Here is a 25,088-nt window from a genome sequence, read left to right as displayed (position 1 = left end):
GTAATATAAAATCAATTCCAAAAGCCTAACCATAAATTTCTACCTATTGCTCTGATGACAAACACTTCACACATAGAAAAGGAGTACTTGTGGCACCTTAGAGACTAACTAATTTATTTGAGCATAAGCTTTCGTGAGCTACAGCTTACTTCATCAGATGCATAAAAGTGGAAAATGCAGTGAGGATATTTTTATACACATAGACCATGAAAAAATGGGTGTTTATCACTTCAAAAGGTTTTCTCTCCCCCCACCCCACTCTCCTGCTGGTAATAGCATCCGATGAAGTGAGCTGTAGCGCACGAAAGCTTATGCTCAAATAAATTGGTTAGTCTCTAAGGTGCCACAAGTACTCCTTTTTTTGTGTGTGAATACAGACTAACACGGCTGCTACTCTGAAACTTCACAAATAAACACCCTGTCTTGCATTGTTGCTCGGTGTTAGTTATTTCGGGACAAGTATTAAATGTTAACAACAGCTAGAAAATATGTATCCTTGGCTTTGTGGGGAATAACAGAGGTTAAAGGACTGTAGTAATTATAGACAGGGAGAAAGAAATCCAAATTACAAGTTTCTGTAAATCACCTCTGTGAAATATTGTTTTACTGCATGCAGTCTCCTAATAATATATCCATTGACATTGCCAAGCTGTGTAAAGCTTTGTGCCCTAATTTTTCTTGACTACAAGATTATCTGCAGTAAATTGCAAGAATCATTGTATGACCATTTAGCTGATAGATCTTTTTCAAGGTTTATAGATTAATCACAATCCTTTTCGGCGTTGGGATCAAAATGGGGTTTGTAACGTGGGAAGAAATGTAATGATGATGATTTATTATGAACTATTATTTGAAATGCATCACAGTTTGTTAAAAGCAGATGTATCCCCAGGTCAGTTCACACCACTGCATGAAAACTTGTGGGAGGAGTACATATAGGAGGAACCCTCAGAGGTTGTCACGGTGGATGATGCAGATCTGCGTCTGCTCTAGATCAGACTCAATCCCCCTTACCCTTTGTTCATCCCTCCTTACACATAGACTTCATGGGTCTATGGATTGGGGCACATCCACATGAAGGAAGAATCCCTGTGCATGCAGACCTATGGGGCAAGATATGGTCCTTTATTAAGGCCTGATCCAACATCCACTAAAGTCCATACAAGGTTTTCCATTGATTTCAATGGGCTTTGGATCAGTCCCTTAGGTTATGTCTACACAGCAAAGAAAAACCTGCAGCTGGCCCATGCCAGCTGACTTGGGCTCACAGGTGCGCAGGCTGCAGGGACATTCCATTGCTGTGTAGAATTCCAAGCTGGAGCCTGGGCTCTAGGGCCCTGCAGGGTGGGAGGGTCTTTGCTATGTAGACATACCCTTAGTTACCAGTCACGCTGTTCACTAGGATTGGGTAACAATGGAATTATCTCCTCCCATTAAGTCTGTGGAAGCTTAGCATTTGTGTTCCATGGTAGTAGGACTTGACACTGGATGACCAGGCAATCTAAATGCTAATACTACAGACCCTATTCTGTTGGGACAGGAATCCAAACATTCTGATGCTTATCTGAACTATCCAAATGATTTGGGGCTGCAAAATTGAACTGGGAGTCTCATGAGAACAGTCTTTTTGCAGTATTTTTGCTCTTCTGCTTATGATCCCAGCCTAGATCCAAGAGTGGGAAATTTGGGGAAAAACAAATTTTAAAAAAGTTCAATTTTTTTCAAACTGAAAAAAATGGTCAATTCAGTTTGTGCTTAGGGCAAAAATTTAAGATGGTTCTCATTTTATTCGAACTTGGATCTAATCCTGTACCCCTTACTTAGCTCAAAGATTCACCTAAGTCTCGGGTGCAGGATCAAGTTGATCCATCCCCTGCTGCTGATGTATACAAAATGGTCTGGATTCGAAATTTGCAGAAAGAATGGGTTGCCACTCTGTTGTTTCCCACTGCTTTTTATTTGTGTCACAAAAAACAACATATAAAATTAGTTGGTGATACATAGATTAAGTCCTTTGTTTTGAAAGCTACAGTGGATTTTATATGTACAGAGAGAGAGAAAGGGAGAAAGCATAGATGAGGCAAATAATCAATTGAAAGCAGACACCAGGAGAATTCAAATTTAAAAGTCTTAGTATCCAATATTAAACTAGTTTTATGCTAGTGAAATGCCACTTATTTCAATAATGCTAGTGTAAAACTGGAGTAATAGGGAAGCGAAGCAGTCTTTGCACCTGATTTTGCACGGCCCTCATTTTGTGTTGTCACTTATACTTGTGCAAAGTAAGTGTAAAATCCCTGTTAAGTGTTAACATTGTGTAAAACAGAAGCTACCTTATCAGAATGGTAGCTTTTTTCCCTGTGTACTGGTGTAAATAATGACAAAAAGTGTAAGGTAATGAAGAATCAGGCCCATAGACACTAGAAAATTTTGTATTTATTTAATTTCTTTTAACCTAAAGCTTCTTTCCCTTGAACCGAAGGGTAATATATTTCACATCTTGTGAATTACAGCAACATTGCTATAGTGAAAATTGCACAACATTAATCCATTCCTTGGCAACAATCACAGCAAGAATGAGAAACAGTGCTGTAAACATATGTAACTCATTCCTGTTACAAACTGAAGAATGTCTCCTCAGGGTCCTCCTCAGGTGGCACAATCCAAAGACACTTCAGTGGTTCTGTTTTATGAAAGACTGCAGGAGAAAAAAACTCAACCAAAGTATTTCCATATTTAACTTTTAATTATACCAGTTATTGCATTGCTACAGTTACTCCAAATGATTTGACTAGTAGGAGAACAACAAAGCTTAGTTTAGGCATGCAGTCTGGAACTAGCTGTACAATTGCACAGAATGTGGCATATCAGAAGATTGTTTTCAAAATGAAGTACTAGCCTTGATTATTTTGTTTTTACTTCAGTACCTATAATGAGACATTGGCTAGGGCAGAGGACTGGGAATCAAGACTCTGTCACTCTATTTCCAACTCTGCACTATCTACCTGTGTTATGCTTTCTCTCTGTGTGACTGTGGCAAGACACAAAAGGTGAAATCCTTGTGTCAGTGACAAAACTCCCATTGATTTCAATGAGGCCAGATTTTCGCCCAACCTTTGTTTACATACAGGTGATCACAATATTTATGGTTGATACCTTTTCAGCAAATACTTCTGAGTAGCAAATACTGAATCACAGACATCAGGATTGTTCCAAGAATGATTTTCTAACAAATGCATATACTTAACTTTAAACATGTAAGTTGTCCCACTGACTTCACTGGACTATTCAGGTGCTTACAGTTAAACATATGTTTAAGTGCTGTGTTGGCTTAGGGCCTAAATGTCTCTACTATTTTAAATACCTTTTATGTTACAAACCCAATATATTAAACTTATTTAGCTCAGTTTATTTTTTTAACGTTAAGCCATGTTACCTACAGTTAACATTAAAAGCATCTAAATATATGTCTATGTTATACTGATATTCTCTTTTTAAGTTAATAGATTTAAACACTTTAGAAAAATTCTAATAAATAATAATATTTAATCATATTAAAAATAATTCACATTTGGGCTGATGTGAATAACAAGCTCAAGCTCAAGCCTAATTTAATTTAATTAATGGAAAAGCCAGCTAAACCTTAATTATAATGTTCTTAGAGTATTCTAAAACATAAATTAAGTGATACTAATGATAAAAATATACTACAAGTTTATTTATTACATTTTCTTTATTTCAATCTTCTTTTAAGTGGAATTTAATTTAATTTTAGCAAAATAGATAACTTTTTTTTTCAAATAAATATCCCCTTTAAGAACAATAACTTTTAAATTGCTAATTAACTGGCAGTATTCTTTTTTGACAGACCCCAGAATTAAGACTGGAAGATAATGGAGAATTCTACCTGCATTAGCAGGGTGTCCAATTATACTGTCTAGAGTTTTGAGATTCTAAATGATGAGACAGAAGTTGTTCACTGCAAGTGACTTTGACTAATGTCAGCCTTGGGACATACTTCTTTACCACTGTTCTGTATGAATAGCGTCTCAGAGGTTTTGTTGCTATTCCAAGTTCTGCAACTAGCCTCACTAAAAGGGTCAAGGCAGGTAAATGTGACTCTCATAACAACATGGCAATTTCTATACTAGTGCCAGCGGTTATCTTCTTTCCATGTTGGTGTTTTTTCTTGAGTCAGGGAGGGAGAATCTGTTTTCCTTTTAATGAAGAAAAGACTTACATATAAATCCCTATTCACACAAGTGGAAGGAATGCATATAAATGTTCTGAAGGGTGATGAAAACCATTTAGAGATTTATGACAGCATTATTATTTGTATTATGTTACAGTTAGGAGTCCCAGACAAGATCAAGGACCCATTATGCTAGATACTGTAAAAACAAATACTGCCACAAAGAATTTACAGTCTAAATAAACAAAACAGACAAAGGGTGAGAGGGGAAACCAAGGCACAGAGAGGTGAAGTGATTTGCCCAAGGTCACACAACCGATCAGTGACTGAGCCAGTAATAGAATGCAGGTCACCTGACCTCTAAGCCAGCACCCAATCCACTGTTAGACCTTGTTGCCCTTGGAATCCTGTACTTATTAAAATCAGTGGCACTTACTATAGATTTATCCTTGTGCAACTGGAAGAATTTAGCATCCCCATTAAAATATGATTCTAATGTTATTTAGCTCTTGATAATACCTGTAGGCAGCAGTAAAGTAAGCTGCATGTATATGATATTTCTTGAGTATCATATATAATATTGTACATGCAACATTTTCCTGATGAATTAAAGAAAGAGTCTTTCGTTTACTAAATTTCATTTAAAATCAGGATGATCAGAGATTTTGAGGACTCTAACCTAATACATATTATTCCACAGGTAATAAGATCCCATAACTCACTGATAACAGAGGATGGTGAGGTAATTCCTGTATGAAATCAAACAGACTACTACAGTCGTATTTTCTAAAAGTGCCTGGTGATTTGAGCGTGAATCTCACTGGAATTTATGGGTAAATCCATCCAGACTAGTGTAAATTGGGAGTAACTCCATTTACTTCAAGCCAGTGAAGTTACAGCAATATGAAGCTTCTGTAAAATCAGAATCTGGCATCTAACTTTAGACATTAACCCAGTCCATGAAGCCTGTAGCATTAGTGTCACTTATTAATGAATATAATTCTGTTTTCAATGGACACTGTAGTGGGATTTTTGTACGCTACTACTCCCACCCACATGCCAAATAAACACACTCTTCATTTCTCACCTCACATTTTTGTTTCAGAAGAAGGAAGGTGAAAGAAAGGAAGTCTTTCTAAAAGACATGGCAAGTTCAACCACAAGTTTTTAGGCACGATGAAGAAGTCACTGGGTAAAATCCTATGGCCTGTGATAAACAGAAGGTCAGACTAGAGATCACAGTTGGTCCCTTGTGTCCTTAAACTCTACAAATCTATGAACCTGTTCTGTGTGGGTCTCAGTTTGCGGCTTACAGCCTGATTCTCTTCTCACATGATGTCCATGAGATCAGAACAGTGCCCTTAGAGTTTGGGTAGCAATGGGTTAGCAGTCTATTAGCCTCCTGCCTTTGTTCAGAGTCATGAAGAGCAGCGTTTCGATAAGTGGGTGGGTAAAGAAGAATGCCTGATACGGGAAAATCTTTTGAAGTTATTTCAGGATGAAATGTCACTTAAATAGGTCACCTTCTGCCAGCTGAGGCTGCTGTCATTCAGTTTTTGGATTCTGCCTGCAAGGTTATTTCTTGAGGCAGATGGAAACAGCTGGCAGGAGCTGGAATATTGCGTCTTTTTATTTTTCTGTGACTGCTAGGAAAACATGAGAGCGAGACCTCTAGGTATGGAAACTGTTCCCAGAGCAATACAATGGGGTATCATCATAAGGATACAGCATACATAGAAGAAAGGGGGTTTTAGCATCTGTTTCAGAGGCTCATAATGTACAAGCCAAGAGTCTTGGATGCTGGTAATCAAGTATTAAAATGGATATCAGTTGCTAGCATCAGTTTTGATTGGAGGACACCATCTGAATAGTAATCAAGTTTTGTTTCCTTCTAGCAATAAGGTGGTGTAAAAAATCAATGAATTGGCAGTTATTACATTTGAGCTTGGTGCATGAAATAATGAGGGCTCTTTTACTTTGTTTAACTTGAAATTTTCACATAACAGTGTGGTGTAGAGGTTAACTCTGCAATGTGATACAGGAGACCTGTGTTCTATTCATCTCATTTCATCTTTCTGTACCTCCCTATGAATGTTTGTGAGGCACAAAGATACTATGGAAATCAGTATCATATAAACACATACATAAATAAACCTAAATCTCATCTCAAACTGGTGTAAACCAGAAGTGACTCAGTTGAAGTCAGTGGAGTTATACTTGTGTCAAAGCAGTGTGACAACAGATTCAGATCCTTTCGTTTGTAATGTTATTTAAGATCCTCAGATGGAAGCTCTACAAAATCACACTAAGACACATACATAGTTTAGTACAAGGAGAGGGATTATATGGGTATTAATATATTGCTATAAGTTAGTCAATTTTCCTCTGTTTTAGACCTTATTTGTAATTGCATTGAAATCCATGGGATGGCACCAGTGCACAGTGAATTACCTCTGAGGAGCATTTGACCCATTGTACTTGCACACCAAACTCATGGAGTGGAAAGGAGTGGACAGTACCAGTTCCAGACTACATGGGAGTTTGCATGCAGTATTGTAGCTGTATTGGTCCCAGAATATTACTGATACAAGCTGAATGAAGTAATATCTTATATTGGATCAACTTCTGTTGGTGAGGGATCTCGAAAGCTTGTCTCTCTCACCAACAGAAGTTGGTCCAATAAAAGATATTACCTCACCCACCTCGTCTTTCTCCATGGGAGTTTGGCAGTTAAGTGCCCTTAGCAGTCTGTGATTCACAGCAGATTTCAGGCACATACAAATAGTTCAAAAACATTTGCTAGAAGGGCAGATTGTGTGGATTTTGGAGACTGAACAAGCAATGGTCCTTTTAACTAGAGCTGCTTGATTAACAGGCATTAAAGTCTATTGGCACTTGAATAATTTGTTATTGTGTTTTGAATGAGATAAAGGTCAGAGGACTAGGAACAAGGAAGGAGTTGAGTCGAGGTGTCTTCCAACATCCATTGCACTGCAGACAAAATTACCCTGGCTTCTAGCAAGATGCACTCTGTACTCAAACTCCTATGAAGTGGGAATTATCCATCCTGATGCTGGAATGGTAAAGACATGTTGAGTTCATCAGTGCATATGCAGACTGGTGTGTTAGCAGAAAAACACTTCAGTTAGGAGAGATGCTTGCTTGCATATTTCAAGCTACAGCTAGAAATTCTCCACAGCCTGCACTTTTAATTATTATGTGCTTTATTAATTGTTACTGTTATTGATCAAGTTGTTGCCTGTAAATCCGGCTGCTTTATAAAGTACCAACCTTCTGCAGTTGAGATGTGTTGGCATCAATTAATGGATGTCTGGAGTAAAGATGTAATTTTACAAGAGATGTCACTTACGGGGACTGATTGCATATGATTATCTCCTGCTGCTCTTCGGTTCAAAAATAGCGAAGAAAAGCTGATTTCCTTATAACATTCAGAGATGTGTTGTTATCAGCTAATGATTCAGAATTCAATAGAACCCGTTGTGTTCCTCCAAGAGACATTAGGGATGCAAAGATGAAGTCTATTCTTGCATCAATTTTCTGATAAAAGGCAGATTCAGAAACCAAATAAAAATCACAAATGAATATAAAGAAAGAATGAAAGAAAATTGAGTGATTAACACATAGCTGCAGACCTAGTAACTTCAAAATAGGATTAAAGATTTTTATGAGATCTACGATTTTCAAGAAAATTATTAGCAATTAGACAATGCAGCAAGTTGCCAAATTAATCCAGTTACTTCACTGATTTAGACATTACATTAAAAATAAATAAACAGAATTTAGAATTTAGTTGGACAACAATAAATTTATAACATTCAAAGTAACAGAATCTTTGAGATACCCACAGCTCCCAGTAAGAATCAATCTATCAACTTTTAGCAGTTTGTCACTGCCTGAGCTTCTTAATTCTCTTGTGTCAATTTTTTATTTTGTTTCAATACCACAGGAGTTGGGACTATTAAGTTATATCTTTGACTGTGCTATTGTCTTGCTTAGAGGCCTTGGCCCACTTCATTTCTCTCTGCCTCAATTTCCCTGTCTATAACATATATATAACCCTTACCTATCTACAATGAATGGGCTTTTGTAAGGTGCTTTGAGATCCTCAGATGAAAGGCACTGTAGAAGTGCAAAATATTATTAGGGAAGGATAGAATTTCTACAGTGTCCCCAAGCATCATCATCAGAGCATCCCAAATGAATTAAATTCTCCCAACATGAACCTCACCCAACTCAGAGCTACAGTGGGCACATTTAAAATATTTATTTCCGTTGTTGAGATCTTATTGTTCCAGTGGAATTCAACATTGAAGTATATTCACTATTGTTAAAATAGGGAACATCTCTAATACAGGAATTAATTTCTTAAGAGTGCCCATTGTAAATACAGTATCCAGCTCCCACAATATTACCCAAGCTTCCATACTTTATCTAAAAAAGCCCAAGCCTGCTTCTTGTCAACAGGAGAGAGAGAGAGAGAGAGAGAGAGAGATCATTGCTGTCATTTCTATTTGTGGGAGATGCTCAGATACAACAGTGATTGATCCATAAGAACCTAGATAAAGACTAAGCCAAAGAAAACATCAAATAAAATATTACACTTCAAAGTGAAACACAACGTACAGCTGAAAGACCAGATGATGAAAACAACAATACAGTCTCAAAAGTACTATAGCTGTCATGTTGGATAAAGACCATCATAATTCAGAATAACTGGGCTACATCAACAATGGGCCATATAAATGCTCAGAGAAAACATAGGATTTCTAAACCCTTAACAAACCACAACAATGGTAACTGCACTACCATAGAGTCCATCTGAAACTAGATTCTGTTACCCTTCAAAACTTACATCCCACTCACAAAGTTGGTAACATATTTTGACTGGTAGAAAAATAACTCCAATTATATGTCCTTTCATGGTAAGGACCTGATTGTAAACCCCTTATTCTCATTGGTGAGATGTTTCTTACATGAGTCATCACACTGATTTCAAGTGAAAGGAGGTTAAGAGGGTTTAGTTACCTGACAAGTGTGATGTTAGGATGCATTCACTAATGCAAGGAAAGCCTTAACAAATTGTGCTATATAATCCATATTCTTATTTGTGTCTTTCTGATCTACCGTATTGCCCACTACATACTTTTGTGAAGGATGAAATCATGGTTGTGCTTAGTTGTAACTAGAGCAACAGAAAACTGCTTGGCTCCAAATCCCCAAATCCAACTCCTAACCCTGAGTCCTTTGGTTCTAGATGGATCCAAATCTAGAAGAACCTAATTTCTAGTTCTTGTTTGATGCAGACAAGATATTATGAGAACAGAACTTGTGATAAGAATTTCATCATTAAAAATGACAGAAATAACCCAAACAGCAGTGTGCACTGAAATCTCATGAGCAAAGTTCATGAGATTTCAGTACAACTGAATTTGATCCCATATTCAGTCTGATTTGATTTCACATCTGAAGTTCAAACCCAATCTGAAAATCATTTCAGCCTATTTCCACTTTTAAGTATTTTCCTTATCAGAATAATCAGAGAAGAAGGAAGGAGAGATTGAAAACATGCACTAATACACCATAGAATGTGATCCTAGAGCAATAAACCTCTGTTATTGCTTGGCTCTCAGGGACTTTTTCCAGAATCCTTTTGTTGCCTGTTTGATGCTCTCCTATCATGTATAGAAACCCCACTGTGTATCCTAACAGCAACATATGCAACAGTGATAGCCGCCAACAAACTCATCACAACATCATGCTTAAGTTTATCTTCTTTAAACAAGAAGGCTGAGTCCTAAAGACTGGCTGCTTTTGTTTTCTTAAATGATGTCAGTGTCGCTGCACCAGTTTACACCAGGAGGAAATGTAGCCCTTTTTTAATTAGTTAACATTTGACACTGAAGACATTAGCCAGGTCACATTTTTTTTTTCATTTACAATTGTGCGCCCAAAATTAATTGTACTCATATGTTTTTGTGGTTAATCAATTGGCAGAGATTTTATTGGATGCTAAAGAACTTGTCTCGTGCATGTTGCTCTAGTAATTGCAACAATGCAGTCAGCTAGCATAATGAAGTCATTATAGTGCATATACTGTACTATAGTTATCATTAATTGTACTTTACATCAGATGGTCCACGGAAATTCTGACTCACAAAGGTGGATGCTTTCTTTCTATCTTTGAAAATGTTGTCTTGTGTCATAACCCAAACAATTTCTCACTTCTTACTGGAAATTTCAGAATTCCTTTTCTTACTTTTCTATAAATTGAAAAATGCAGTTGCTGACATAGGGAATATGCAAAGCATTTATTCACAGAGCTCAGAATTAGTTTTATGTGTGTTATGCAAAGTGCCTTCTTTTGCAATTTAGCATTTTGACTGTGTGGCCTACATAACCAAATGTGTCATTTGTTATATTGTGTTTTATATATTAACTACTGACGATCCAGATTAGAGGAAAAACAAGAGTATCATGTAGGTCTTGTTCAAGTCCTCAATCACATTGGCAGTTTACATCCAGTTAGTGGCCAAATTCTGTTGGATTTTCTTCCATAACATTTTGAAGATCCAAACCTTCTATTCTATCCTGATAGATAACAGTCTTGCCCATCTCTGATTATCTCCAATCTTGATCACTACAACCACTTTTCTGTCTGACCTCCCTGATGCACATAATGCTTGATTGCTTCTAAGTCCCTCTAATCCATACAAACTGTGGGCCACTAAAACAATCTTCTTAGTCTGCTGATCTGACTACATCAACTCCTCTTTGTAAATCTCCACTAGGACGAATTGTGAGTAGCTACAACTCCAATTTACTTCACTGGCAGTCACAAGAGGCTCAGCAACTCCGCAGATCAGGCCCAAGGTGCCTCATATTGCACACTAAAAAACTGAGAAACCCAAGATTAGAGGATGCTCATGAAAATATATGTCTTATCCCTACTATGTCTCAATTTCATGTTCTGTAAAATTGGCAGTATAATATTTTCATATTTCACAGTCATATTCTGAAACAGAATTAGTATCTGTTAAGTGTTTTGGCATCTTTGGATGCAAAGTATTATTTGCAAAGTATTTAAATCAAGAATTAACTATACGCAAACTGTATGCAAAAGAGAGGTGTAACGTTAGACTCTTTCTCCAGACAAACCCCTGGTCTACACTATGTGGGAGAATCCATCTAAATTACGCAACTTCGGGTACGTGAATAACGTAGGTGAAGTTGACGTACTTAGATTGACTTACCTTGGTGTCTTCACCGCAGAGAGTTGACTCTGCCCCTCCCCCATCAACTCCGCTTGCGTGTCTCACAGCGCTGGAGTACAGGAATCGATGGGAGAGCACTCAGGGGTCAATTTATCACTTCTAATTTATCACTTCAATAAATCGATCCCCGCTGGATCGATCGCTGCCCGCCAATCCGGCAGGCAGTGAAGACATACCCTGAGATACTCTAGTCTTACATAATGAGCAGTGGCACATAGTTCCACAAGCATAATTTGCTGTACTATTCAAAAACAAATATTGAATACAGCTTCACATAACATATACACTTATTCATCTCTTATGAAAGCCCCAGAGGAAATCCTTCATGTTTAACATTAATATTATTCACAAGAATGTAATAAGTTAGCAAAGAACATAATGAGAAGTGTAAGCCAGAAGTGAAACAGGAAACAGCCTGGGGTTAGGGTGGGCTAGATAAACTACAGTAGAACTGGGTCTCTTATTTTTATTTTTCTCTCTCTGGGATGCTTTTAGAACAGACAATTCATTAAGCTTTCCCTCTTATAACTCCCATCACAGTTAATACACCAGCAATCTCAGAGGAGAGAAATGTATTATATAGCATAAGTGTACAAGTGCCCTTAAGGTCAAAGTTTTTTAAAATCACCACTCTATGTTCTTTGGAGCCTGCTTTGTTCTCAGAATTCAAAGGTATTCCTACTCCAGATTAGGGTTGGCCAGAAAACAAGAATTCTGATTCATGAAAAATGTTGAGGTGTCAACATTTGGTTTCATTCTGCATCAGAATAAAAATTTGACCTTTTGAAATTTTTGATGAGAAAGAGAGTCCCTATCCAGAATAGTCTGATTGGGAGTAGATATTCAAGCCTGGGTCTCTCACATCCCAAGTGAGAGCCTGGGTCTCTCACATCCCTAACCACCAGGCTATTAGATATTCTTGGGTATCTTGCTCTTTCTCCTTCAATCCTCTACCCAAGAAAACCTCCTAATGAAAATTTCATCAAAACTCATTTGTTTTCAAAAAAAGTTTCAGTTTTGACAAACTGGCATTTTCTGATTGAAAACAAGTTTTATCAAAAAAATTCCCAACCAGCTCCACTCCAGATGCTTCTCATTTATCCATTTCAGACTCCTGCCTTCCTCTTTACTGAGTAATGCTGCTGTTTTGATATTGATCCTATGTCTACGAAAAGATCTTCTGCCTAAACTACTTATGTCTGACCTATAGTTGTGGTCAAACCTAAAAAGGAGGGTGAAATTATGACCTGTTAAAATCCATGGCACCAGGATAGGATTTCACCCGAGGTACATATTTGGCCAAATGGTCAGCTGATGTCTATTTCTGCAGCTCCACCTGCTGAGGATCTGGCCCAGTGTTGTTTGCTGAACAGAAAATCAAGCAACCAGGCTGTCTTTGGTCAACAGTGTTTATGGGAAAATAGGAGCTTCTTGCCATAGCCAGTATCTAGGGTGACCAGACAGCATGTGTGAAAAATAGGAACCGGGGAGAAGTAATAGGCAACTATATAAGACAAAAGCCTGAATATCCAGACTGTCCCTATAAAATCAGGACATCTGGTCACCCTACCAGTATCATAACAGTCAGTCAAGACAACTAGCATGAGTCACATTCCTTGTCATTATATTCCTTGATCTTTACCTCTAGAAATATAGACACATTTTTCCATTGTTCCCTTTTTATGCATGTCAAGGTTCCTCCCCCACTCTGAACTCTAGGGTACAGATGTGGGGACCTGCATGAAAAACCTCCTAAGCTTATCTTTACCAGCTTAGGTCAAAACTTCCCCAAGGTACAAAATTTTCCACCCGTTGTCCTTGGACTGGCCGCTACCACCACCAAACTAATACTGGTTACTGGGGAAGAGCTGTTTGGACGCGTCCTTCCCCCCAAAATACTTCCCAAAACCCTGCACCCCACTTCCTGGACAAGGTTTGGTAAAAAGCCTCACCAATTTGCCTAGGTGACTACAGACCCAGACCCTTGGATCTTAAGAACAATGAACAATCCTCCCAACACTTGCACCCCCCCTTTCCTGGGAAATGTTGGATAAAAAGCCTCACCAATTTGCATAGGTGACCACAGACCCAAACCCTTGGATCTGAGAACAATGAAAAAGCATTCAGTTTTTTACAAGAAGACTTTTAATAAAAAATAGAAGTAAATAGAAATAAAGAAATCCCCCCTGTAAAATCAGGATGGTAGATATCTTACAGGGTAATTAGATTCAAAAACATAGAGAACCCCTCTAGGCAAAACCTTAAGTTACAAAAAAGATACACAGACAGAAATAGTTATTCTATTTAGCACAATTCTTTTCTCAGCCATTTAAAGAAATCATAATCTAACACATACCTAGCTAGATTACTTACTAAAAGTTCTAAGACTCCATTCCTGGTCTATCCCCGGTAAAGACCAGCATATAGACAGACACAGACCCTTTGTTTCTCTCCCTCCTCCCAGCTTTTGAAAGTATCTTGTCTCCTCATTGGTCATTTTGGTCAGGTGCCAGCGAGGTTACCTTTAGCTTCTTAACCCTTTACAGGTGAGAGGAGCTTTCCCCTGGCCAGGAGAGATTTCAAAGGGGTTTACCCTTCCCTTTATATTTATGACAATGCATGTATGTGATTTTCCACATATGGTACTAGGAGCTAAAATTTCTCAAAAATAACCTTTAATCTCTAACATAAACCTATCCTAATAATATGGAGGGATGGTTTAGACAGAAGACCAGGAAGTCAGGAGATCTGGAGTCTATATCTGGCTCTTCCACACACACTACCTGTGTGATCTTGCTCAGATTATTTCATCTCTTTGTGAACATGAGGCTAATAGTCTCCCACCCAACAGGGCTGTTGTGAGGCTTAATACATCAGTCTTTTCAGGGTGTTCCTATCCAACAGAGATGAGTATCATAGGAAATGAACTGGGTTGAATGCACTGAAAATAAATAATCATCCATGTGCGAAAAAACAAACTAATGCTTCTAGCAGTGATAATTAGAAGCCATGAAGTATTTATCAAGATCCAATTGTTCCCAGAGTTGAGGGAGTTTGAATCTAGGGGTGTTCATTCAGGTCTGATTTTCAATTTTAACACTCCAGCAGCACTGGGGCTCCCTTCCCGTGAACGTCTTATGTACCTAAAAGCTCACACTACAGGGTTTCAGCCTGCCACATGAAGGGGTTGTGAAGGGATTCCCCTCTCCCCCTCAATGGATTCTTGGGTTTCTTCATTTGCTTGCTTTTGATTTCCTTTGTGTCAAGCATAAGGGATGGCCACAGCTGGAGATGGGACATTGGGTTGGGAAGGCCATGGCTCTGAAGTGGCACTGAATATTCTCTCTTTCAGGTGGTTGGCTGCTGGTTCTTGCTCACATGCTCAGGTCCTAACTGATCACCATATGTGGTGTAGAGAGAATTCCCCTCTCTCTCCGCAAGTCAGATTGGCAGGGACCTTGGGCTTTTTTTTTAATCTTCCTCTACAATGTATGCATCTAGGTGACTTGCCAAGATTATCTGTGTATATCTCTCTCAATCATTTCCCTGCTGTTCTGAGGCCTTGGCACCAATGCACCATAGTCTCGCCAGTTCTCTGCCTGTGGAACATAATAGTCTAGTCTCCCGAGGGCTGTAACACTTAGGCCTAATTTTGGTTGTGGGGCTAAGTGATCAGGTGCTGGGTGGTGTTTTTGGCATGTGTCATGCAGGAAATCAGACTAGACAATGTCATTTCCAGTTGTTTTCCAAGCTCTTCAAAGCATATCTGGCTCAATTTTTTCTATTTCTTTTCCAAGTCCATTTTGATCACTTTAAAAATAGTGGCCTAGATGCCGAGTTGTGCCTGACTATTGCTCAGCAGAATTTGAATCAGGATGTAAGGGGGGATCCAATCAATCTTTATACTCTCCTAATTCTTGGTCAATCTGTCTTGGGAAGCAGCAAGCTTCTGACTTTGATGTGGGTTTTGTGGTGGATAATCAGCTGAACATGAGTTCCCAAGATGACGCTGTGACCAAAAGTGCTAATGAGGTTAACACGGGAATATCAAGTATTTATTATTTGTGTTATTGTAGTGCCTCAGTGCCCCAGTCCTGTTATTGGTGGTTGTTCTTTAGGAAGTTCCAGTCATCCAATCAGGGAGCAAATGTAATCCACACACCTTCTGGGAGTGGTGTTCTGTCCCATCTAGTGGCACTGAGACCACTTAAAGAGAGAGATAAAATGAGTTTGCTCTACAGTCTTAGCTAATAGCTGGTTGGCTTTTACCTCATGCAGTAGAGGCTCATGAACTAAGCTCCAGAGGTCCCCGGTTCCATCCTGCCTGCCAACGACCGGGGTCTGTTGGCATTACACAAACACAATGCCATGTTACTTTAGGTGGCCAATTACATGCCAGGAATTACAAAGTGCAAATAAGTGAAATAAATATACACACCCTTTCTGTTGAAATTGTTTACATAAATTACCCGTGAATATTTAGGAATATTTCTGCAAATGTAAGGGCTGCTTCAGAAACAAATAACTGACCAACTCCAGAATTAGTATTTGCAGATAGCAGCACAACAATAAGGAATGAGCTATAAGGTCCAGAGTAACAGCCGTGTTAGTCTGTATTCGCAAAAAGAAAAGGAGTACTTGTGGCACCTTAGAGACTAACCAATTTATTTGAGCATAAGCTTTCGTGAGCTACAGCTCACTTCATTGGATGCAGTGAGCTGTAGCTCACGAAAGCTTATGCTCAAATAAATTGGTTAGTCTCTAAGGTGCCACAAGTACTCCTTTTCTATAAGGTCCAGTTTTCCAATGTGGAGGCCTTAAGCGAATTTATATTTACATATCATAATCACCCCTAATATAGTCCCTATTCTAGCTTCCTCTTCTGAAAGCCTCCTACTGAAAATAACTTGATTCTCTTTATGTAAAAGTAAACTGCTCCAGAGGAAGAGGCCAACAGTCAGGATAGGTATGTGGATTTACATATTCTGCTTACTCTGATCCAGCAACTGCAAAGAAATTCAGCAGACAGGCATGGTGTCTCTTTTTCTCACATGCCTATCTGTCTCTGCTTGACCTGAGTTTGACTTTGGAGCTGCAGCAGGCCAAAGTAAAGAGGTATTAACAGCTGGAACAGGTAGTGCAGAAAGAATTAGAAAGAAAATGACTGATTAAACTATTGATCAGCCTCTCTGTTTAAACTAACATTCTGCTACATGTAGAATTAAACCACAGAAACTGAATTCCAATGAGGTGAAAGGTCCAATTCAAACACACAGTAACCAAGGAGATTTAGAGTTCAGGAAGATCAGGGTCAGGGAAGAGAAACTTGAGGCCAAGCTTGGAAGTACGGGATTGTGAAGAGAAGAGAAGAATCTGTTTGTAGTGGGAGGAGATAGGGCATGTAAAATGTTCAGACACATTTCTGATATACCTTTTCTATATTCTGGTGTTCTCCCTTCACTAGAAATCATAAGCAGATTCAGTAGAATTAGGAGTGCTGGGACACCCAGCATTTCCACTGTGGCTTGTACTTATAAAGCAGATATGTTGATGGTCCTAAGCCTTTATATAGTTAATCCCCATTCTGGTTCTCCAGCTCATCTTTCCTGTCTATATTCAAATACTTCTTAAAGGCTCACTTCTTTTGCGATGCCCACAAGAAATAAGTTAATGTTCTTTTTTAAAATGCCAAGTTACTACTACTACTGGGTTTCCCACTGTCTCTTGTCTTTTCTGCATCTGTCTTTTAGACAGTAAGCTCTTTAAGCCTGGGGCTCCCTTGAGTCTAGTACAGTGTAAAGCACATTGTTGTCACTTAAATAAATAATAAGACTTAATAATCCCTCCCTGCTGACAACCATTACCGTTCTGAGTTCTACTATTCCACAGGCTCTCAAACTTTCTCATAGTGTGCACCACCTCTTAAACAGAGAAATCCCATTCACAGTTGTGAAGATCCTCTTCTAATAGTGCTCAAATAACACAATTGCTTATATGGAAAAGTAACATTCGGAAAACATTAAATTTACTCTAGCTATCCTTTAAGGTACTTCAGGAGCTGAAATTGGAATAGAACTAGCTCCTTATGACTAGTGAGTTCACCACAGACTGCCAGGAAGGGGTCTATGGACTACAGCTGGCAACCAGTGTACTACTGTACGTGATTAATAATTTATCTGAGGAGAGTTCTGAGACAAGTCCTTTATTTTCCCTACACCTCCACCCATTATCTATCCATCTAGGCTACAGAGCTGAAGACTTCAGGATACTCTAGAAATCACAAAACCATATTGCTGCTGTAGCACATGGATGTTGTTCATCTTTATAATTTTGCTAAACAGTTAATATTGAAGTTGGTCCTCATTAGGTGGAAAAACTCAGGAAGAATCACTTTCTATAAATATGAATCTAACTTTACTGAGTACATTTCTTAATTAATGTTCCATTAACTGGTTGATGATATCTAGTAAACTAAATTAGCTGATCTGAATGTAATTAAAACTTCAGTAAGTGGTGGGCTCCCATTTACTGTCATGACCTGTTTCCTGTGGAAAAAAACAACAACAGTGCAAAACAAAATATATTTCAGTCTTACCTCTGTGTTCTCTCAAATGGTGCTCACTTTAATTAATGGAAGGTTAAAATAATGCAGCAATGATCAGTTTATTTGATTTTTAAGCATGTGACATAGAGTCTTTGTTCATTATGAGGATACTTATTAAAGCAGTTTGATAATAATTCTTTTTGTGCAGAGGACTCAGCAGAGCACTCTGTCATCTATATCATGAAAGACAGAACAGGAACCAGAAATCTTGGGAGAGGAGGGGAACCTTGTTTAAATTCCAGGGGCTTCCTGTTTTCTGTTGGGTCATAAATATGGTGATCAGAGACGCTCTCAAACCCCATTTATGTGAAACTCTCAGTACAAACAAACTAAAGCAAAAGTATTCAAACTTTTTTGGAATCAAGCATAATTTTGGTTTGGTTCTTAGTGTTTTATCTAATTTAACTAATTCGTCCTCTCTGTTTTAAATACCACTGGTGTTTTGTCCTTGTTGACTCTGCGGATCTAACTCTTTTACTATTTGACATTAAAAGTTCCATTTGTAATAAAAGTAAGATTCACACCAGAATCTGGAGGTGATTACTGAATTTTGAGTGACCACAGTGATGGAGAAACACTCTGCTTTTCTTGTCTTGTCTTGTAACATATGATCTGTTTAGTGCCATATGATCTAAATGCAGTGCAGACATAAGCGCTGCCCTCAAGAAGTTTTCAGTCTAAACAACAAACGAAACAACAGGGCAATCAGAGATATCAAGGGCCTGATGCAAAGTCTACCAAGTCAGTGGAAAGACTCCCATTACCTTTGGTGAGCAATGAGCAGATCTACACTAGAAGCGCTAGTACAGAGTACAGCTGCTCTGTGTCTGGTGAAGACACTCTATACCAACAGGAGAGTGCTCTCCCATCAGCATAATTACACCACCTCCACAAGAGGCAGAAGCTATGTTGATGGGAGATCACCGGTGTGGACAGCACTTAGGTTGCTTAACTTGTGTCACTTCGGGGGGGGAAGAGGGGTATCTGTGTGTCTTTCTCGCACCCTGACCAATGTAAGTTAGATCAACTTAAGCGGTAGTGTAGACCTCGCCCTTTGATTCAGAGTCTAAAAGTTGACCTGAGTGAATGCTGCAAACAATTTTCTGTGAATATTAACTTGATTTTAGTGAATTTGTTCCAAATATTTATTCCCCTTTAGTGGTTACTGTCTGCAAATATGGTAGCCAATATGGTTACAAAAGATTACAAAAGAATATTCACAGAAGGAAAATTTTGAAATCATCATAAGAATGAGGACTTGCACCAGCAACCTGATTCTCACAGATTCACCCATCCAATCAGGAAAAAGAAACATACCATGTATGCCATGTGTCCAATCAAACAGCTTGCATTTTGAATATCAAATGTTCATGCTCATCTGCTTGTAAATAAGCTACAGATCAACAATTATTTGGTGAATCATTTTAAATAATAAATCTGTGAACAATCATGATCTGGCTGTGTATAATTTGCAAATAGAAGAGGAGGGGTATTTGTTGAGAACATCATTTGTTGTGTAAATTATTTGTTGTTTATTTACCCTGCTTTACTTAGGACTTTGTTAAATAGGGTCTGCTCCTGTCAAGTGCTGTGCGTAAATTGCTGAGTACCTAGAGAGTACCTAGAGCTAGAGAGTACCTAGAGCTAGAGAGCTGTTGAGAATTGAATGGTTTTGATGTATGTCTATCTATCTATAGTATTTAAGGAGTGTTATTCTCCCTAGCATCCAGTTGTCATCTAAAACTATGGGTCCCTGATTTGCTTGTATTTGGTAGATATAACTGGGCTATATGGTTATAAGAGAGGTTGTTTTCTTTCTTTTTGTATTTTGGAGAAGGGCACAAGTGAACCTAGGTCCTGATCCAACATCCACTGAAGCCAGTGGAAAGACTTCCATTGTCTTCATTGAGTGTTGGATCAGGACCCTGGCCATAAAGTGGCTGGGTATGGAGAAATGTAGGTGCCTCCAGACATGTTAGTCTCCATGTTAGTGCCTCCAGAATTGCTAACCTTTTCAAAAGGGATGGAGTGATGTGGTCTGAGGGTGAGGTGCAGTGAGGCCAGTGGAGCTAGGGAAGCGTGGGAAAGGAGAGCAAGGGCTACCTTTCCCTAAAGTGACAGGGCTCTTGCTAAAGCATGGCCCATCTGCACATGCCACAGGGCCTGATCCTAAGCTCATTAAGGTAAATGGAAAGGCTCCTATTTCATTAAGTGTGTTTCGGATCAAACTTATAATGTAGTCCTGTGTCTGTCCTGTAACTGGACCCATATGTTCCCAAACACCCAGAGAAACTGAACCGTATTCTGTATAGAAGACAATAGGTCTGTACCAGCTTCTCGCATAAGAAGCGCTGGTCTTTAGCTTATTAACTAACCCATCAGTAAACAATGTTAAAGATTTTTTTTCCAAGATCACTGTGTGTATCTCTTAAATAAAATTGCTGGCTTTTTTATTCCAATGCACTAAATCAGGGATCGGCAACCTTTGGCACGCAGCCCAGCAGGGAAATCCACTGGTGGCCCGGGCTGGTTTGTTTACCCGCAGCGTCCGCAGGTTTGACCAATCACAGCTCCCACTGGCAGCGGTTCACCGTTCCAGGCCAATGGGAGCTACAGGAAGCAGCGCGGGCTGAGGGACGCATGCCAAACATTGCCGATCCCTGCACTAAACTATAAGATCAGTTTAAAGTGTGATGCTCATGCACTGTATCTTGCCAGACAGAAGTTTATTATTAAAATATTATCCCAAAAGATATTAGGAATCATGTATATTTTCATTTATAAATGGTGTTTCCTGCTAAAGATAATTTAAAATGTATCTGTGAGTGAGTGAGCGAACGACAGAAATTGCAAAAACAGTTTGTTCAAGAAACATGGGTAAAATACTGTAAATCACTTTCTTAATAACCATTATTTCCAGAGAACAATCATAACTTGGCTGACCATAGCACACGCCATGTGTTTGTCTCTTCAAGCACATGTAGGTTAGGCCAGAGATCTCAAAAATACTAGGTTATGGGACAGTAGTTCTCAAAATTATAGCTTTTTAAATTAACATTCCTTTAGCCTTAAAATTCCATTTGCTGCCCTGCAAGATGAACACTATTGAATTGCATTCAGTTCCTGCAGCAAAGACATTCTTTTTCTGAAAGACTGGTGGAATTTTAAGGCTCCCAGATTATAGCTAAGAAAATAAATCATGCATAAATGTTCCATTTTGTAACGTTTTGTCTAAAGCTGTCTGTATACTCAGTGATTGGTCAATATGAGTGGATCATAGCAGATCCAATTATTAACTGAAAATACAGAGTGTGTAACAGGATGGCCTGCCCCTATCATGGTCTGGGGCCACCCAGCCCTGTTCAATTATCAGACCCAACTGGAAAACGGGCAGGTGTTTTCTATAAAGGATGGAGAGAGCACTGTTAGGAGGAGATCTGCAGGAGACAGTTTGATTCTTGTGACTGCCCTGGAGTAAAAAGAACGGTAGAGAGTGAAAGGCCCCGTGTCCCTGCAGCCTGTGTTGATTGAGGAATAAGCATTCAGGTATTGCTATTCCACCTGAAATAGGACCCACAATTTGACATTCATTCCACATTATCAAAGCTCTTTAAACATAAAATATTAAGAATTCCATACAATGAAAACAACATGGACCCCATTTCCATGGAAGATGTAAGTATTCCAACTTTTGGAGGCTTGCCACCTCAAAATCCCATCTTTTATAGTCAGTTGTATCATTGATCACCTTCGCAATAATAGTTTAGTTTGAGTTATAGGTTATCTTCCACATGAGCAAATAAAAGGAACTTAGTGTAATAAACTGACTAGTGTGAAAGGCCACTGTCCTTTACTGGAAAAATTAAGAACTGCTTGGTTGTGTTTCACAGAACCTGTATTGCTAGTTGCTGACAGTTTCTCCTTTAGCTAACGTTATAAGGATCCATGCTTTCATTGCAGTAAGATCTGAGTTCCATCCCTTCTGCTGCCGTGAAGTTCTGCGTAGCTATAATGTGCAGCATAATGACAACTATGAAGTGGTAGAGGGCCATGGACTTGTTACAATATGCTGGTGCCAGAGTACAAACACTTTTATACAAAATAGTAAACTTAGGTCAGAAACTGAATGTTGCTGCCTTTGTGTGGCAGAGCCTTAACTCATTTGTCCTGCTGTAAGGGTCACAGCACTGTGCTCTCAATTTACAAGGGAGTACAAACCTACACAATTTCTCAAAATGACAGAAGGAATTGTTAAACCAGAAGGATTAAGTACTGAAGTTTTGTAACTGTCTACAGAAGGAAGAAAATGGAATCACTGCATTATTCCCTGTATGCACTTTATGATAACTCATTTGTAGGTACCTGATAACTAAAAGTATAAATATATTAGCCAGTTCTTCATATTAAATCCTTTTAAAGCCACTATACACTATGTGGCTTTTCAAATGAATTATCCTGAGCCATGGCCATAGTCATGTTCTAAGAGTCACAGATTTCTGAGTTTACACCAGGGAGAGCTACTTGCTGGCAAATTAGAAGCATCCTTATGTGTTTTCGCTTTCTTGTTTCTTTCTCTGTTTGGGCACGATGTCATCCCAGCATTATTGATGGGCTGTGTGACTGACATCTGCTGAGGACATCAACAGAGACTTGCTTCCTATAAATGACAGGTAAGCACATCAAAAGCTCTGATTGGGCCAAACTCAGCTGTCAGAGGGAAACAAACTCCCACAGTCAATTGTAAACTAAACATGATAGATTTCTGCAGAGATTTTTAATCCAAACTGCTTCTACTTTGACTCTATAACTAAACAGAATCAGATTTTATATGAAAACCATAACAACTAGAGGTGTGTGTGTGTGTGTCTTTCTTCTCCACTGGCATTGTCAAGCTATACAAAAATTATGAGCCATATTGTGGAATGCACAGAGCACAGATCTGTGGGATGGTATATGCAAAAACTGGCTTAAAACTCTTCTTTACACTCCATTGATTTCAGAGCAACCTCTATTCAAACCTGTCCTCCCTCACTCCCTCCCTGGGCAATTAAAGCAGATGAATTACAATAGCTACAAAAAGCCACAAGAAACTGAAAACACATCTGAAGTTTGGCATGATAAAAAGGCATTCTGGACACACTTTCTTTTCTCCAGCCACAATCCCCTTTCTCTGCTATAGCAATAGGGAGGTAGAGTGGCATAAAAGCCTGTACACTGGGCTGTATGTTACCAAAGGATCACACTTTACCCTGAGGTGGGTTGATCTTGTAACAAACATTCAAAAATCATGAGTCAGGCTCTCCAAATTAATGAAACTGCTTTCAAAAATAACAAGAGTTTTTAAAAATAACATGCTTTAGTTTGTTGTTATTATTTATTATTTAAGCCTCTAGTTTCCGGAACTTCAGGGTGTACTCAGGTTTTTCTCTGCACTCATGAGGGCTAGAAACTCGCTTTTAAAAAAATGTAAGCTGAGATTCTCATGCAATCAGTTGCCTCCACCAGCTGGGGCTTTAAGAAAAACATGAACTAGCATGAGACTTATGATAAAATCATGAGAGTTACCCACACTGTAGTTTCAGAACCACTTAAGCCAACTTTAAGACTACATGAATGTGGTCTGCTGTAAATCAGCCTCCCTGCACCAGAGGCTCTGAGCTTTGGGGTTTCTTCATTATGTTTACTTCCTCCATGCCATAAATTTGCAGACAATGACTAGGTCACTTCCCCATAGAGTGACTCCCCCTCACATTCAGTCTCAGAGACTGACAGATTCCTCAACAAAGACCTTGATACAATAGTCACACAACAGTGTGAGGGACAGAGGCAAGTTGCAAACAGATGCACTGACATTGTTATCCAACAGAAAATGAGCCAAATTCATCCCTATTGTTAACTCCACTGTGCGCATCATTTTGAAGAGGAGTAAATACGTTGTTTTCTTACCCCTATATTCCTGCTTTTTGAAGAGTGGAGGATGATTTCCAAGTTGCCATGTATTCTTGCAGCTGGTATATGCTGTGCTCTTACAAAGTTGTTCTAAGAGGTATGGAGTTTATTGTGTTAGAAAGCAAGCAAGTTGTGACAGCTGCCAAATGAAAATTTTCACTGGTGCTCACAGGGTTCACATGTCCACTCAGTTTCATGCACTGTTTAACACAACAGCCAAGCCCAGCAAGGCAGAGAATATCTGAAAATCACTTACCAACTCTCCCAGACATGGATTTAGATTTCCTGCTTAACATGACATCTTTGTTTGGGAAATAAAGTCTGAAAATAAAAAGAAAATTTTCAGTATAGGCTAAGGGTCTGATCCTGTAAACAATAACAGACATTCAGCCAGATCCTCAGTTGGTGTAAATCAGTATAGTTCCATTGGAGTAAATAGAGCTATGGCAGTTTACACTAGCTGAGGATTTGGCCCAGAATTCTTGCTACTGCAAATAGCCTATATTGAGGCCAATCGGAGCTATGGGTTCTCAGCATGTCTGAAAATCAGGCTGTTCCATTCATAGCTAAGGGCCCAACTATATACTTAGACACCCACATTTGAAGATTATGTCTTTGGTGATTAGACAGATTGATCATGAGTAATGAGAGCCTAACAGGGCTAATCCCACCTGTTAAATCTCCTCTCCTTTACTTCTTTAAACAAACAAAACTTCAGTCTGACAGTCCCCTCTTCTCTCAGGCTGCACAATGGAGAAAACGGCAGGGATGAGCAGAAGGAAGAAAGGGAGGAAGGGGCAGAGGCATCTAGTTTCTTCAGTGCTGCAAGTTAGACTGCAGCCAAAGGAGGGAGAGAGCAGGAGTGTCTGGCACCTTCAATACAGCAGCATCACAGAGTACAGGCAGGGAAAAGAAGCAAGTAAGCTTGGTAGCTTCCAGCCCATAAGAAACTTTCTCCTTTCATTGAAAGTATAGAGCAGCCCTGAGATCACTGCATACTCACAGGCTGCTTTCAGTCCTCTTTGAAGCTAAAGAAAGTTAATGCCAGAGT

General features: G+C 39.0%; 1 long non-coding RNA gene across 3 annotated transcripts in view; it reads right to left on the bottom strand.

Annotated features, from left to right (window-relative positions):
* Window positions 1-24,168, bottom strand: part of LOC311522886 — a 54,424-nt gene extending 30,256 nt beyond the window's left edge. For all 3 annotated transcript variants that reach the window (XR_014712202.1, XR_014712203.1, XR_014712204.1), the window contains exon 1: window positions 24,035-24,168. This is a non-coding gene — a long non-coding RNA (uncharacterized lncRNA). The remainder of the gene's footprint in view (window positions 1-24,034) is intronic.
* Window positions 24,169-25,088: the final 920 nt, after the last annotated feature.

The sequence above is a fragment of the Lepidochelys olivacea genome (assembly GCF_965140295.1).
Source record: "Lepidochelys olivacea isolate rLepOli2 genome assembly, chromosome: 6".
NCBI classification, from domain to species: domain Eukaryota; kingdom Metazoa; phylum Chordata; order Testudines; family Cheloniidae; genus Lepidochelys; species Lepidochelys olivacea.
The sequence above is the reverse complement of the archived record's forward strand: the minus strand, read 5'-3'. Positions and strand labels throughout refer to the sequence as shown.